Raw genomic sequence first — 15,724 nt, forward strand, 5'->3', positions numbered from 1 at the left:
GGTTTCAGAAACACTCATCAGACCGGACTGAAATTCTGAGATTTCTATTATTTTGACCAGAGAATCAGAATTATCCATGTTACAGGGCAAGACTTCTGAAACATTCAGAGGACAGGGCTGGAGTTCCTCGGCTGTTACAACACTGGAGAGGGACTCAACATTGGTTAAATCAGACTGTGTACAGGGCAAGGTATCTAACACACTTGCTGACGAGGACAATATTTCAATGGCTTCTGCTTTGCTGGGCAGAAATTCATCAAGTTTTATTAGAGCAGACTGTAATTCCAAAACAGCTGCTAGACAAGTGAATATTACTGCAACACCAACTGAGGTAAGCAGTGCCTCAGACCCTTCTGCTAGAGGGTTTGAAATATCCAAAGTACTGGGTGAAGCATAAGACTCTGCGACCACAGCTTCACTGGACAGGATCACTGAACAGTCCATATTGCAGGGCAAAACCATGGAAGCACCTGCTGGACAGCATAATGATTCTGTGACCTGAGTTTCATTGGAGAGATCTACTGCACAATTAATGGTACAGGGCAAATTTATTGGAAAATTTTCTGAACAAGGTAATAATTCTGCGATTTCAGGTTCACATAGCAGATGCTCTGAGCTATTCACGAAACTAGAGCGAGGTGTAGAAACAGGAAGATCAAGACACAATGTTTGCGCATCTGCTGGATCAGACAGGAGTTGAACTTTATTAACACAGGTAATTTCTGCAGAAGTGTTTGCAGAGACAGGCAAGATTTTTCTGGTGTCTGTTTCACTAAACAAAGAGTCATGAGTACTGGCTAGGCTGGACTCGGAAGTCAGCAGGACCTCTGGATTCTCTGCTGAGAAATTTGCGCAGGGCAAGGTTAAGAATGTATCAGTGGCTTCTGTTTTACTGGGAAGTAACACTGAGTTATCCATGGTACAGGGTGGAATTGCAGGAACTTCAATTTCACACAAAAAGAGCTCCGAATCACCTGCTGAATCAGCCAAAGGTGCTGAAGCAGGCGGGTCAGAACGCCAAATTTGCGAATTCGGAGTCACAAAAAAATCATCCAAAATCAGTTCCCACACATCAATCAATGGAGCCACAAAGTCATACTCACACACACCAGTTTTTATTAGGTTATAGGCAGACTTAATGCATGCATTCAATACCAATTCACTTTTTGCACTGTAAAATTGACAAAATGAACTTGAATCATTCTTCCATTCATTGACCAGAGCTTCCATCTCTCCTTTCTCAAATGGAGGATTCCAAGCATACTTAACAGGCAGATCATGGTTTGCAGATATGATTGTGGCAGGCACATGAATAGGGTTAATTAGCAGGTGATTGGCAGATTCCTTATTCTTAAGAATCTCCAATACCTGTAGCAAGTGTTGAACTGTAGTGTATGCAAACTTCCCTTGGTTCACAAATAAGTTGATTTGTTCAATACTCTGTAATATCTCATCATAATCATACTCAGATAATTCTTTTAAACAAAAATCTTTATTTTCCCTAGCCAGGGAGGAAAGTTCATTAGTAGTTTCATAAGTCCATTTAACTCCCCTGAAAGACAATTGCATTTCATTATCTGTTAATGGCAGAATCTCATTATAGGTCTCAGTCGCTAAGGATAACGATTCTGCAGATTGGACACGTTTCTTAGAACGTTTGCGTTTTGCCTTTGACCTTGCGGTTTTTGGTGATTTATTCAAAGCTGCAGGAAAATTATCAGTAACACTTTCTGCTTGCTGCTCATTCTTGCAAGCAATTGAAGGAGCAGCTGATTGGCCTGCTGCCAGGAGTTCATTTAGAGGAAAAGGCAATGGATCTATGCGCAACCAGTTATGGATCACAAACGCTAGAAATTCCAGTGGTCTCTCTTTCAAATCGGAATGATTGAGAACATCAAATGCCCACTGGAATAATTCCCCTTTAAACAAAATATAACTTAGTTGGAGTGCCCAGGTTGAAACAGGAGTCGCTTGGAGATCAGGATTGGTCAGGAACCTGGCACATTCAGAGAAAAACTCATTTTCTGTTTCAGAGCTAAGTTCTTCAAATTTCTTAAAGGAACAGGAACCATAATTAACAGTGTCATACTTTCTGGGAATCCCCCCCACAATGGGGATTGGTAATGGGGTTTTCATAATGTAAGGCTTGGTGGTGTATTCTCCACAGTCAGCATGCAACGCATGAGCTGGCGTGGAGGAGGTACACACACCAGCACAAGGAAACAGGCTATCCCTAGTATAGTGGAGGGGAGGACTGACTCCAATAGGAGATTGTGGCGCACAGAGCCGGTGCAGATCTGACAGCCACAAACAATGCTTTCGTAATAACGTCTCAGCGCAAAGTAGCGCTGAGCGCACAAACCAGAACTGAGGAGATCAGGACAGGTAGACAGAATGAACGCTTGCTAGCTAGCGGCTACTTAGCGACAGCAAGCGTCCAAAACCAGACAGACTGGAATGAGGCAGCCAATGCGATGCGGCGATGGCGTGCCTCACAAAGACAGGACAGGACAGTCAGAAAATAGCAGGATTAAGATAGATGAACGTAACACAGATAAATATACAATAAGTATGTTTTCCTAGCGTATTACAATTACAGCTATCAATGAAACTATTTGTAACGTCTGACTAACATATGTATATATCGGCAATGAACCGATATATGACATAAGCAGGAACGCTGACTAGGACTGGAGTAATACAGGGAACAGGACTCAGAAGGATTCGCTATCTCTTCGCAGAGATGAACGCAATCCACAAACAGTAACAGAACAGGATTCAGAAGGATTCGTTATCTCTTCGCAGAGATGAACGCAATCCACAAACGGTAACAGAACAGGATTCAGAAGGATTCGTTATCTCTTCGCAGAGATGAACGCAATCCACAAACAGGACCAGGAACAGGATAACTAGCTCAGCACGGGTGTTCACGGTACGCGCAAACTACCAAAACGTGCTGGAAAACTGACTAACTGAACACAGGATATAAACAGTTCGTGTACGTATACATCAGCGACACTGATGTATCACGTAACACAAATACAAGGAAAATAATAAACGTGCTGGTATGCATATATATTGGCAATGAACCAATATATGATGCAAAGACCAGCGAAGTATCTTTAACAAGAAACACGATCGGGGGCTAAAGCGACAGCAAGGCAGGCTTAAGCTGAAGCTATGAAAACCCAAGGAAACCCTGCAGGAAGCAGATCTTTATACTGAGGTCATCCAATGGGAGCAGACATGCAGATTCCCACACAGGTAAATGATAATCAGTCACAAGCTGACAGCAGGGAAAGACAGACAAAGCTATGCAACTTGCATGGAAATAGATCAGAACTGCCTGAGCTGCAGCACTAATACTTCCAGTAATAGCTGCTGCAGCAGCGATCATTACACTGTCACCTGGATTTTCTTCTGCCAGGAATCATTATGACATTTCATTGACACTTTGGATTGAATCTTATTATTCCAGACCTTGGTTTGGCATCCCATATAGGAGTATTGGGATATACTATGTCTTACTGTGATCTTATACAATGTGTTGGACTGTATAGGGATCTATAATGATCCTACATTTGGGACATTCATGGACTTCCTTTCTAAACCTTTTCCTCCCTCGTATGAGTAATTTATGTTATGTCTTCATTATGTAATATATTGTCGCAATAGGATATTGTATTGTGGATTATCAGGTTTGTATTAATACGTGAAGGGATGAGTGATGTAGATACATTCATATGCTGTCAAATATGCAGCGTTATATTGGGATCTGCCTATGTATTATACTTACTTCCTATTTGCGCTCCAGCGTGGTTTCCTCGGCACTCTTCCGCCCTCCACTCCGCCTACTGAGCTCTGATTGGTTGAGCGGTGCGCGTGATGCGCGTACGTCACGCGACCACGTGACACCGCTCTGCTCACTATATTACTCGGCGTCCGTCGCCATTATCGTCACAGGAGTCCCCCTCTCTCTTGAAAAAGCGGCGTCGTTGCTGCGGAACCGGTGGAGACATCCGCCCGGGGCTCTCTCTCCCACATGCTGCCTGTCTATTGCGCCCATCCGGCTAAGTATTTTTGCCTTCCTTATACTATGGTTGCCTCATAGCATGCGGTATCATAGTCACAGCCATTGAATGATATCACATCACTGATTTATGCACTGTTTGCTAGTTATAGGTTGTTTGATCATATTGTATCTGTTTGCTGGTATGCATCATATTGATGGTATTATATGCACTATATGTTCACACTTTTTCCTCCAGGTCCTTTTTTCACTACTTTAGGCCCAAATACTGAACCCGGGTTCTATTACTTGGGGTAGCTCTGTTAGAGCACCTCATAGTATGTTGTACTGACACTACTATACATTTTTATGATGGTGCGCTTATTATTAACTTGATTGAACTATGGTATTTTGATATTTGCATTACAGGCAGCATGATCTGTTTTAATTGTTTTTAATTGTTCTATAGTGATTGAATATTGAATATAATAAATTGTTATCCTTTTGAATACTATTTACTTGTGTGGTGCTGTTACTTGTGTGGTGCTGTGTTTTAAGGACTTGATCCTCTTCCTTTATGCACAATGTACATGATATACCTGCCCTGACCATGCTTTGCAGACCAGGTATCAGTGGTCAGATGGACCCTTGCCCCAACACTGTGTGCCAGAGATGCCAAGACTTGTCTTTCCACTTGATGGTACTGGTTGGGGATTGCCTTTTTGGAAAATAAAGGTAGAAGGCCGAGAGCCCAATATAGTGTAGTATATATTAGAGGGGGGAAGAAGTATTATGAAACGTAAGTATTATACTTACAAACCAGGGTTACCTCCAAGGCAACCACTGTGAATGCAGGTGGGGAGCACAAGCCTGTCCCCACTCAGGAATAAGACGTCGCTCTCTGTGGATAGGAGGAAAGGAGGGTATGTCACCCTTCCACCAAGGGTGGACTTCTAGATGCACAGAGATGTACAGAGGCGCTGGTAGGATAAAAGTCACTAAAACGTTTAAAAGTGTTCGGGCTGTGGTAGTGGACCAACCGGCCCCAAACAGACACATGTACTGTCAGCTTTCAGTAATACACGATTTATTTATATACTCCCAATAACAGTTGCAACGCGTTTCGCAGGCAAGATCCTGCTTCCTCAGGCAATAAATAACAGGAGTGATATGCAGCACGGGGTCAAGTAGTTGCTTGGCACCTCTGTCTTCACTTATCACTCCTGCGCTTAACACACGGTGCTTAGGGTAATGGAAGTCAATGGGCAAAGCAGTAAGTGTGAACGACAGAGCGGGATGCATCACAGCGCACATGCACTGATAGATGGGAATCCTGTAAATGTTTTTCCTGTCTAGCAGGAAGTATGTCACTGAGCACTATGCATACGACCCTGTCGGTACACTCTGCCGCAGGGTCATATGTTTGTCATTTTTTGCGCTGTGGTAGGATGCAGCAGGAGCATGGCATTGCACCGCAACGCAAAAATCAGGTGTAAACCGGCCTTAAACAATATGCAATATGCTAAAAACAATTTAATGCTCACATGCTTATTTACGCATTAGGTTCAACTGTTTTTATACAAAAATATTATTACATTGTACTTCATACCCTAAGTTACATGGATATGATACATTTTACACCTTGCTTTACCACATGGGCCAATCGGTGGCCATAGCCCCATAAGAGAAAGTGTCATTAGGGCCTTGCTGTAACATAGATAGTACTGTAACTATTTCAACTAATGTACCATTCTTAAACTTGAAGGTTATATAAAAACATAAGCAGAGTGGTACAGCGGAAGCGTGCTGTGCCCATAACCCAGAGGTTGATGGATCGAAACCATCCTCTGCTAGGCATGATTTCATTTTTGCACCTCGCTTTATCGCATGGGCAAAACGGTTTCCATAGCCCTGTAAGAGAAAGTGTAATAAGGGCCCTGCCGAAACATAGATATTACGGTAGCTAAGACTACTCTTGGGCCTTTCTTGTAGTTGAAGAGATGAGTGAACTGTGACACCACACTTAAAAAAAAACAGCAAACAGAGAAGCCTCCCCATATTGGAGCATTGGATTTGGTAAAGTCTTAAAGAGACTCCGTAACAAAAATTGCATCCTGTTTTTTATCATCCTACAAGTTCCAAAAGCTATTCTAATCTGTTCTGGCTTACTGCAGCACTTTCTACTATCACAGTCTCTGTAATAAATCAATGTATCTTTCCCCTGTCAGACTTGTCGGCCTGTGTCTGGAAGGCTGCCAAGTTCTTCAGTGTTGTGGTTCTGTGATGCATCTCCCCCTCCAGGCCCCTCTCTGCACACTGCCTGTGTATTATTTATTTAGGGCAGCTTCTCTCTTCTCTCTTATCTTTTACAAGCTGGATAAATCGTCCTCTGAGCTGGCTGGGCTTTCACATACTGAAGAATTACAGACAAGGGCAAAGCTGTTTGCAGGAAGAAAAGAGCAGCCTGAAACTTCAGTGCATGAGAACAGGGGGAAAGAAACACACAAATGATCTCTTGAGATTCAAAAGGAAGGGTGTATACAGCCTGATTGTGTATGGATGTATTTTCTATGTGTGGACATACTGTACATCAACCTACTTCCGGTTTTGGTGGCCATTTTGTTTGTTTATAAACAAACTTTTTAAAACTGTTTTTAACCACTTTTAATGCAGCGAGGAGCGGCGAAATTGTGTCAGAGGGGAATAGGAGATGTCCCCTAACGCACTGGTATGTTTACTTTTGTGCGATTTTAACAATACAGATTCTCTTTAAGCCAATGTGTTGTAAGACACAAGTAAGCTTTAGGTTAGCAGGAATGGTTGCATGGCCACCTAGCTTTTCATCCTTCCCACCCTTGCCTTGGAATCTTCCAGACTTTAAATTGCTGTCCTTTGCTGTGTATGTTACACCAGCATCATCCAGGGGGGCACATGATCTTTCTGAAGTCTTGAATTGAAGCCTGTAAGCAGTATCACCATGTGTCCCACTACTTTCATCTAGCAAATTAGGCAAATAAGCAAGCTCATTTTTTTCTTGGGTATATCACAATGGTACATGCTAGGCTGGCTTAAGCATGTAGCGTTGGTGGTACAGTGGTGAGCATAGGTGCCTTCCAAGCAGTTGACCTGGGTTCGATTCCTGGCCAATGTATGTGAGGTTGCTTTTGACATCCTACAAATCCCTAAGCGAGCTAATTTTTCTCTTGGGTATATCACAATGGTACATGTTAGGCTGTCTTCAGCTTGTAGCGTTGGTGGTACAGTGGTGAGCATAGCTGCCTTCCAAGCAGTTGATCTGGGTTCGATTCCTGGCCAATGTATGTGAGGTTGCTTTTGACATCCTACAAATCCCTAAGCAAGCTCATTTTTCTCTTGGGTATATCACAATGGTACATGCTAGGCTGGCTTCAGCATGTACTGTTGGTGGTATAGTGGTGAGCATAGCTGCCTTCCAAGCAGTTGATCTGGGTTCGATTCCTGGCCATGTATGTGTGGTTGCTTTTGACATCCTACAAATCCCTAAGCAAGCTCATTTTTCTCTTGGGTATATCACAATGGTACATGCTAGGCTGGCTTCAGCATGTAGTGTTGGTGGTATAGCGGTGAGCATAGCTGCCTTCCAAGCAGTTGACCTGGGTTCGATTCCTGGCCAATGTATGTGAGGTTGCTTTTGACATCCTACAAATCCCTAAGCAAGCTCATTTTTCTCTTGGGTATATCACAATGGTACATGCTAGGTTGGCTTCAGCATGTAGTGTTGGTGGTATAGTGGTGAGCATAGCTGCCTTCAAAGCAGTTGACCTGGGTTCAATTCCCGGCCAATGTATGTAAGCTGGCTTTTGACATTCTACAAATCCCTGGAAGACAAGACAGGAGGAGGAAGAGGGATTACACTCCCTGATTGATGTATACACATGCAGGATGTTATAAAGCAGTTTAGGCCTGCAATTTAGCATTCAATGTGATTTCTGCCCTTAAAACACTACTTTGCGTCAAATCCAAAAAAAAATCTGGGACTTTTGACGTCTATCCCACTCAACCATGTCTCCCTCCAGGTATTAGTCCCCTTGAAACATCTTTACCATCACTTTTCTGGCCAGCATAATTTTTTTCTACATTTCCAAATTCGCCTCCTCATTGAGATCTATTGTGGTTCACGAAAGTTCGCGCGAACTGAACTTTCGCGGTAGGTTCGCGAACCGGGTTCGCGAACCTAAAATCGGAGGTTCAGGCCATCTCTACAGTTAAACCAGAGTACTAACAAATAGCATCAGCTGCTACTGCTTCCTGAATAAGTTACTATGCAGTCTAACAGAAAGTTCAGATCATTGTGTACGTGGCTCTTCTTATTGCTAGGCATCGTCACGTTTTTTTCATGGGACACTGATGTACTCATGGCAACCTGTTTGATCAGTTGTACTCACTGTGCTTTACCCCTGAGTTGCTGGGTTGCATCAAAGCCTTATGAGCAACTTCGACAAAAGTTACATACATGGGAGTTAGCACATAACTTTTATTTTTCTTTTAACTTTACTTTTTGACTCCAGTGACCTTCAAACACTGAGTTACACATACACTACTCTGGAGGTAATTGCTAGAAGAAAAAAAACATACTTCAAATAGATGGCTGTAGGGGTTTAAGTGAATGGTGACCTTCTTATTAATGTGCACATGCAGCTAGTGTTATGAGGTGACATTTTTGATACTGCCTTTGAATGTTCCATCCTAATCCTCACGGCTAAAGGCTGCAAAAGCACAATATGTGCTATATTTGTTGTCACAGGTGTGGTCACGAGACAACTGCACAAAAAAGTTATCCTACACTTTGTTCTTATCTAGATTTTAGTCCTCAGCTCCTTTGGAGGACTCACAGGGGACTCTGCAAACTCAAGAAGGCAAGGTAAAGATTTATTTATTGTGTTCTATACTGTTTTTATACTAACATTAGATCAGAATGCAATTACTTTATAATATTGTTTTTTCTTTCTTAGCAAGTCAATATTGATGTGTACACTTGCAGTGTTGTGTAAAAGGCTTGTTGTGGACTGACTATTTGCCCCTGTATAAGCCCGAAAAAGACTGAGAGATGCAAAGTGGTAGATTCATCGCTACTCTTAATTTCTTTTTGTATCCAATTAATTGCCAGATTGAGCCGCTACTCTTGTATGGCTAGTTCTAGTAAGGCACTTCCAGATTGCAGATCGTGTAGAATGTTATTTTGAGAAACTGGTTTGGATTTATTTATTAAATAAAGACCTAGTATGGGTAGCTTGCCTTGAATTTAACCCTTCCACTAACCATCCATATGTTTCTCCTTGTTGTTCTTAACACAAATGCTCACATTATTCCTAACCCTCAGGCTATGTTCACAGTGGGGTGTTGCGGTGCAATGTACAGCCACATTAGTTAGCAAGCGAAAAGTGGCACAGTAATGCAAAATGTATGCGACATTCACAGACATTGTGGCCGGTGCGATCTAACGGAATGCGGCATCCTAACACATTGCATAAAGTGCATTGCCACATAACGCACACATTAACAGTGACAATGCAGCATCTTTTTCATTAACTGTAAGCTTCACTGTATGTGACACAGTGCGAGCATAACATCGTATGCAACTTTTTCATCCTGTTGCATTCCTGCGTTTACAGGGAACGCAGCACCCACCCTGACCGTAGTCTCACACTATGGGACAATACTCAATAACAGTAAGTAAGCAGATGATCGGTACAACAATAACAATAAAGCAGTACATCAATCATTTTAACCAGTTCCGGATTGTTGCTACGTATATATACACCCCTGTATATTTCACCTGCAGATCAGGGGCGTATATATACGCACTGTTTACTTACCGCTGCCAATCGCGATTCCCGCGCTGTTTTCATCCGCCATCACCGCATCCCTGTTTTTCCGTGGAGTATGAGAATCAACTTTTCTCCGCGATCGTTATGAATGGGAGCGAGACACAGCTCCCATTCATAACACCAAGGAAACTGTTACACACACTTTAGTTCCTATTTACTGTAAATTGTAGACGGTGAACTAAGTGTGGTGCCATCTTTTGGCCAAAGAGTAAAAGACACCCAAATGCACCATAAGACACTGTTAAATTCAAAAATGTATTAAATATTTATTATTTTTTAACCCCTTCCACCCCTAATCCATAGTTACCAAAATAAAACTTAAAAAAAAATACAACATTTAAAAAAACCTACATAAATAGTTACCTTAGGGACTCTTTAAATATGTATATCATGAGGGGATATTACTGTTGCTTCTGTAAATAAAGGCTTTTAATTTTTTTGGTATAAATAAAAAACCAAAACACTTAGCTGAAAAAATACACCTTTATTTCCAAATAAAATGTTATCACCATACATTGTACTAGGGGTGCAATTTAAACATTGTAATAACCGGGACAAATGGACAAATAAAATGTGTCTGTTTTATCTACAATAGCACATTTTATTTTTAAACTACAATGGCTGAAAGATGAGAAATGATGAATTTTTGCAACTTTTTTCTTCTTCTTCCCTGTAAAATTCATATAAGATAAAATAATTCTTAGCAAAAAGTACTGCATAAAGAAAGCCTAGTTTGTCCCGCAAAAAAATAATATATTGATCGTTTCAGTGTGATAATTAGTAATAAAGTTATTGGTGAATGAATGGGAGGAGCATGATTTTTTTTGAAAATTGCTCTGGTCTTGAAAGGGTAAAAACTGCAGTAGGGAAGTGGTTAGATGCCTTAAACTACTCCTATCTTGCTGTATATCAACCTGCTAATGTAGATCTTATTGTTGCCATACTTCTTGCATTCTTCATTCTCTATATTATCTTTGCTCAATGAAAAAAACTACTATCAATAATCTGGTCTTATTTCACAGCCACCTGAACCAATACCTGTCCGTACCTGATCAACTTTTTGCCTGAATAGTGTATAAAGCATTACTAATTTTGGTATAATTTTTCAGGGCAAAAACATATTTCTGTAGTCACAAAATATTTAATGTTACACATCAAGAAAGTGTAACGATTGTGGAATATCTCCGTGGTCAGCGCACAAGATGTGCACTGACACTGCGGAAGTCCTCCACAATCGTGTCAAAATAATAGAACCCAGCTTTTGGTGCTAAGCACCAGTAGAGGGGAATTCCCACCGGCAGATGGAGCTGTGGTGTGCAGAGGAATAAACCCTCTGCGCTGCCACAAATGCCAGATGGAAATTGTACGAAGAGAAGAAACACAAGGCAAGATAGCCCCTAAAGAGAGAGAGCACAGAGACAGAATCAATGTGTGTCCACCAAACTAGTCGCCACCCAGCGACGTTGAACACACAACAGTGGAAACGAAGTGGGAACTCAATCTCAAGAATGGCGATTAGCAAATAGTGACACCAGACTGAGCAGGACAGAGCACGAGAGTAGCAAAGGCACAGCAAACAACAATCAGAGGATAAAGAAAATAACAAACGCTAGCTAAACGCGAACACCGCACTCATTCGCAACAGTGAACACGTTTTCTGCACGATCACCGCATGTTAGGCGCCCAGTGATAAGCGTGCCCCCCTAACTAGCCACAAGTAACACAAATGAGCACAAACAGACAAGACAGACAAATGAGGTAGCCAGTAGCAACCGCTGCCTCAGCTTACACTCCAGGAACTCAGATCAGAAGGATCCACAGCCGCTACCGCTAGAGGCTAGTGCGATCCAAACAAGACAGACAGATGAGGTAGCCAGTAGCAACCGCTGCGCCAGCTTACACTCCAGGAACTCAGATCAGAAGGATCCACAGCTGCTACCGCTAGAGGCTAGTGCGATCCAAACAAGACAGAGCGATTCGCTATCAACCGCCGCTGGCGACAGCGCAATCGCGACAGACAAAATAGGACCGAATAGGCAGTACAAATTATATGCAGATATACTGAGCATCTGCCTCCATGCACCCTGTATACACAAACGTTATAATTATGCAATATGCAAACAAACAATGAATGCTTATAGTGCATAGGCTGTGACATCTGCAATGAATGCTAGGCATATGTGGTAATATTTGCAACAAATGTTGGTGATGTGGGCCAACCCCCCCCCCCCCCTTTCGTCGTGCACGTTCAATTGTACGCTGTAGGGCTGCTCCATGCGGAAGGTTTAGGACCCTTTTCCACTATCGCGAATTCGCATGCGTTTTTCGCATGCGAGTTCGCATAGCAATAAGTGAATGGGACTGTTTCCACTTGTCAGGATTCCTTTGCGTTTTTCTGTGCAGAGGAGATTCGCATGGCGGGGCCATCGGGATTCGCATGCCGCTATGCGAATCGCATGCAATGTATTTAATGGGAGATTCGCCTGCGGTTTGGGTGTGCGGATTTTCGTGCGGGTTTTCATGCAGATTCGCATGGAAACAGTGGGGAATCACACTGGCACTGCCGTGGTTAAATTCGCGTGCATCGTCATCCATGCGGGTTCGCGTGCGAATTCGCATGGGGGTTCGCATAGAACCGCATGCGAGATTCGCATCCGCATGCGAATTTTTACCGCAGCAATTCCCACCGCACAAGTGGAAATGCAGCCTCAGGTTGCCAGGGTCATGCTTTCCCCAACAGGACGGCGAGAGCAGATCTGTTTATACAGCGCCAGCGTCCGCATTGGATATACGCGTTGCTATATACGCGTTGCTAGGGACACATGGCAACCTGTTTACACAATACCAGCGTCCGCATTGGATATACGCGTTGCTATATACGCGTTGCTAGGGACGCATGGCAACCTAAGGGATATGACATCACAGGATATGACACCAGCAGCCAGAACGAGGCTTGGAGAGCGGTGAGTAGATGTGTCATCACCGTTCTCTCATGCTGTGGATGGGGCAGCCCTGTAGGGAGGTTGTGCAAACAGGCAGGTTTACACAACAGGCAATATGGATAATTTAGAAGCAAGCGGTGGACCTGATAGATCGGGTGTGGCAGGGTAGTGGCTATTGCTGGGGGAAACTTTGACACTTGGTGTGGGGATATCTTTGTACTGTGTTTTTTATGTTGTGCATTATTTTCTCCTGACGACGCCCTGTATTAGGGTGAAACAATTGTTGAGAGCACTGTAAATATTGACACTCATGCACCCACTTATATGTGTTACTCCAGTTACCTTCTGTGAAGGAGGATTACCTATATCCTTGACCCCCATGGGGTCCTTTGCAACTACTATGGCTGATCTACATTGACCTGTGTGCGAGCAAACCACACCCCAGTACTAGGGGAACTTGCACCCAGTGTTTTTCTGCCACAATTGTGCTCATCATATAGGTATTAATTTTTAGAGGAAATTGTACTGTGATGTAGGTCTCAATTGGTGACACTGGGGCAGAGATAGCTACACCCCACGGGGAATACAAGTTGACCAGTGGGGGGATCAGCAAAGACCCTCACCCTGTAGTGTTCATACCAATATTGACCATATACAGTCTTTTATCTCTCATTACCTGAGACAGGAAACCTCCCATGTATTACCACAGCGATCATATTGTTGTGTACATGGGATAGGTCTACTATTGACCAAGTTTCTGGTACTTATGGTCTAGCCCTGTTTGGGCATTGTGCAATTGTTATTTATTATCAGTACCTCCCATTCGGTAGTGTGACAGTACAAATTATACACAAACTGACTGCACTAACTAGGAATGCAAGGAGCACTCCCCAATAACTAACTATACTAAGATAGCAGTGGCTGACACTCCAGGTGAGTCCAGCAGGAACAAACCTCTATGAGCAGCAAAGGATTCTGGGATCACATGGTATTTATACTGCAAGCCTTCAAAGGAGGCAGCTAGGCCGTTTGCATGACAAGTGTATGCAAATTGCTCAGCAGCAGAGCAGGTCTGAAACTTGCAAAGCACAGGCAGGTCTCTTTTCCAGAGACCTGCAGCCCTCAGACTTAAGGAATGGTCAAACAGCTGTCTGTCTGTGTAGACAGCTGAGCGGATCATTACAGAAAGTAATTAATACAAAAAGCAATGCAGTGCATTAAGTTTTTGACATGGCAGAAACTATTTTTGAAAAAGGGTTAACAACATAAACCATTTTTATTATTGTTATAATTTTTTCACTATTTTCATTACCATTATTGTATTATTAAAGGGGCACTACAGCGAAAAACTGTAAAATTTTAAATATGTGCAAACATATCCAAATAAGAAATAGTAAAATGAGCCATAAATTACTTTTCTCCTATAATGCTGTCACTTACAGTAGGTAGTAGAAATCTGACAGAAGTAACAGGTTTTGGAATAGTCCATCTCTTTATAGGGGATTCTCAGGGATATATTTGTTTTCAAAAGCACTTAGTGAATGGCAGTTACTCTATCCAACTGCCAAAAAACTGTGTAGCAAGCAGGGAAGCTGGCCAGCATCATTGTTTAAATCCTTTTTAGGGAATATCTTTATAAAGAATAAAAGCTTTGCTGAGAATCCCCTATGAAGAGATGGGCTAGTCCAAAACCTGTCACTTCTGTCAGATTTCTTCTGCCTACTGTAAGTGACAGCATTATAGGAGAAAAGTAATTTATGGCTCATTTTATTCTGGAAAAAAATGTACTTCTTATTTGTATATATTTGCACATATTTAAAATTTTACAATTTTTCGCTGTAGTGCCCCTTTAACCATTTATCTTGTAGCTGACCCTTAACTGCCAATAACCTGAGCGCCATTTTGATACCACAACACCAGAAGAGACATCCCATTGCCTTATTGAATCAGCGCAGAGTACAACAGTAGTTAAAGAAACGTGACACTAAGGTCCCTTTTACACCTGGTTGCTGTGTTGCCCTACGTTATGCTTCCATGCTGCATCCTCGCCGCAAGGGTAATGCAAGTCTATGGAGACTAGCACACTTAACGTGCTGCGATAATTCAAACCGCCGCATTCCCAACGCAGCATGCAGCATGCTGCCACATGATCCACGTCTAAAGCACAGATTATGCAGCAATGCAAGTCAGTGGGCAACGCAGCAAGATCCAACAGGCAGTGATCCCAGTGACGTACTTCCTGCCCAGCAAGGACTACGTCACTAGCCCGGAGGCGCCACAACACATGTGTCCCTGTTATATACTCAGCAGGGAGAACATCACTAGCTGGGGGGTGGCGCAATGCAATAGTGCTCATGCTAACCCTTCCTGCACACTAATCATGACTAACTTAGTTAATCCAGTATGCTACTATACTTAAAGCCAGATTTGTACTCTTTACCGCCCAATGCCAACTGTCACGAGCCGCTCCCTGATGAACAGCATCTAAACCATCACCCCTGACCACTCCTTCAGAATAGGTAGCCAGATGCCCCCCCTTTAGTATAGGTTGCGAGATGACCCCAGCCCCCCTCTCCAGTATAGGTACCTAGATGCCCCTGTAGGTAGCCAGATGACCTCTCTCCTCCCCCCCCATCCTTTCAGCATAGGTAGCCAAATGACTTCTCCCCCCCCCCCCCCTTCAGTATGGATAACCAGATGACCTCCCTGCCATAGGTAGCCAGATGACCAATCTCCTCCCTTGTAGTGTAGGGAGCCAGGCAATCACCCATCATCATACCACCAGTCATTCACAACTCTGTGCCTTTCAGCACTGAAGCTTCCTCTTATCTCCATTTCTGTTAGCCACCACTGTGCTTCTCTCTTTCCAGTTAGTGTTTCCTACCATGTGACTCACCAGCACGTTA

At 42.9% G+C, this 15,724-nt stretch overlaps 1 protein-coding gene across 2 annotated transcripts in view; it reads left to right on the forward strand.

Annotated features, from left to right (window-relative positions):
* LOC137546579 (uromodulin-like) overlaps positions 1 to 15,724 on the forward strand; it is a 495,270-nt gene that overhangs the window by 343,304 nt on the left and 136,242 nt on the right. The window contains exon 5 of one of the 2 annotated variants that reach the window (XR_011026292.1): positions 8,849 to 8,909. The exons of the other annotated variant lie outside the window; for it this stretch is intronic. The gene's annotated coding sequence lies outside the window, so the exon portion shown is untranslated. The remainder of the gene's footprint in view (positions 1 to 8,848; positions 8,910 to 15,724) is intronic. 2 annotated transcript variants of the gene reach the window in all.

This window comes from Hyperolius riggenbachi, chromosome 2, assembly GCF_040937935.1.
Source record: "Hyperolius riggenbachi isolate aHypRig1 chromosome 2, aHypRig1.pri, whole genome shotgun sequence".
In the NCBI taxonomy this organism is placed as follows: Eukaryota; Metazoa; Chordata; class Amphibia; order Anura; family Hyperoliidae; genus Hyperolius; species Hyperolius riggenbachi.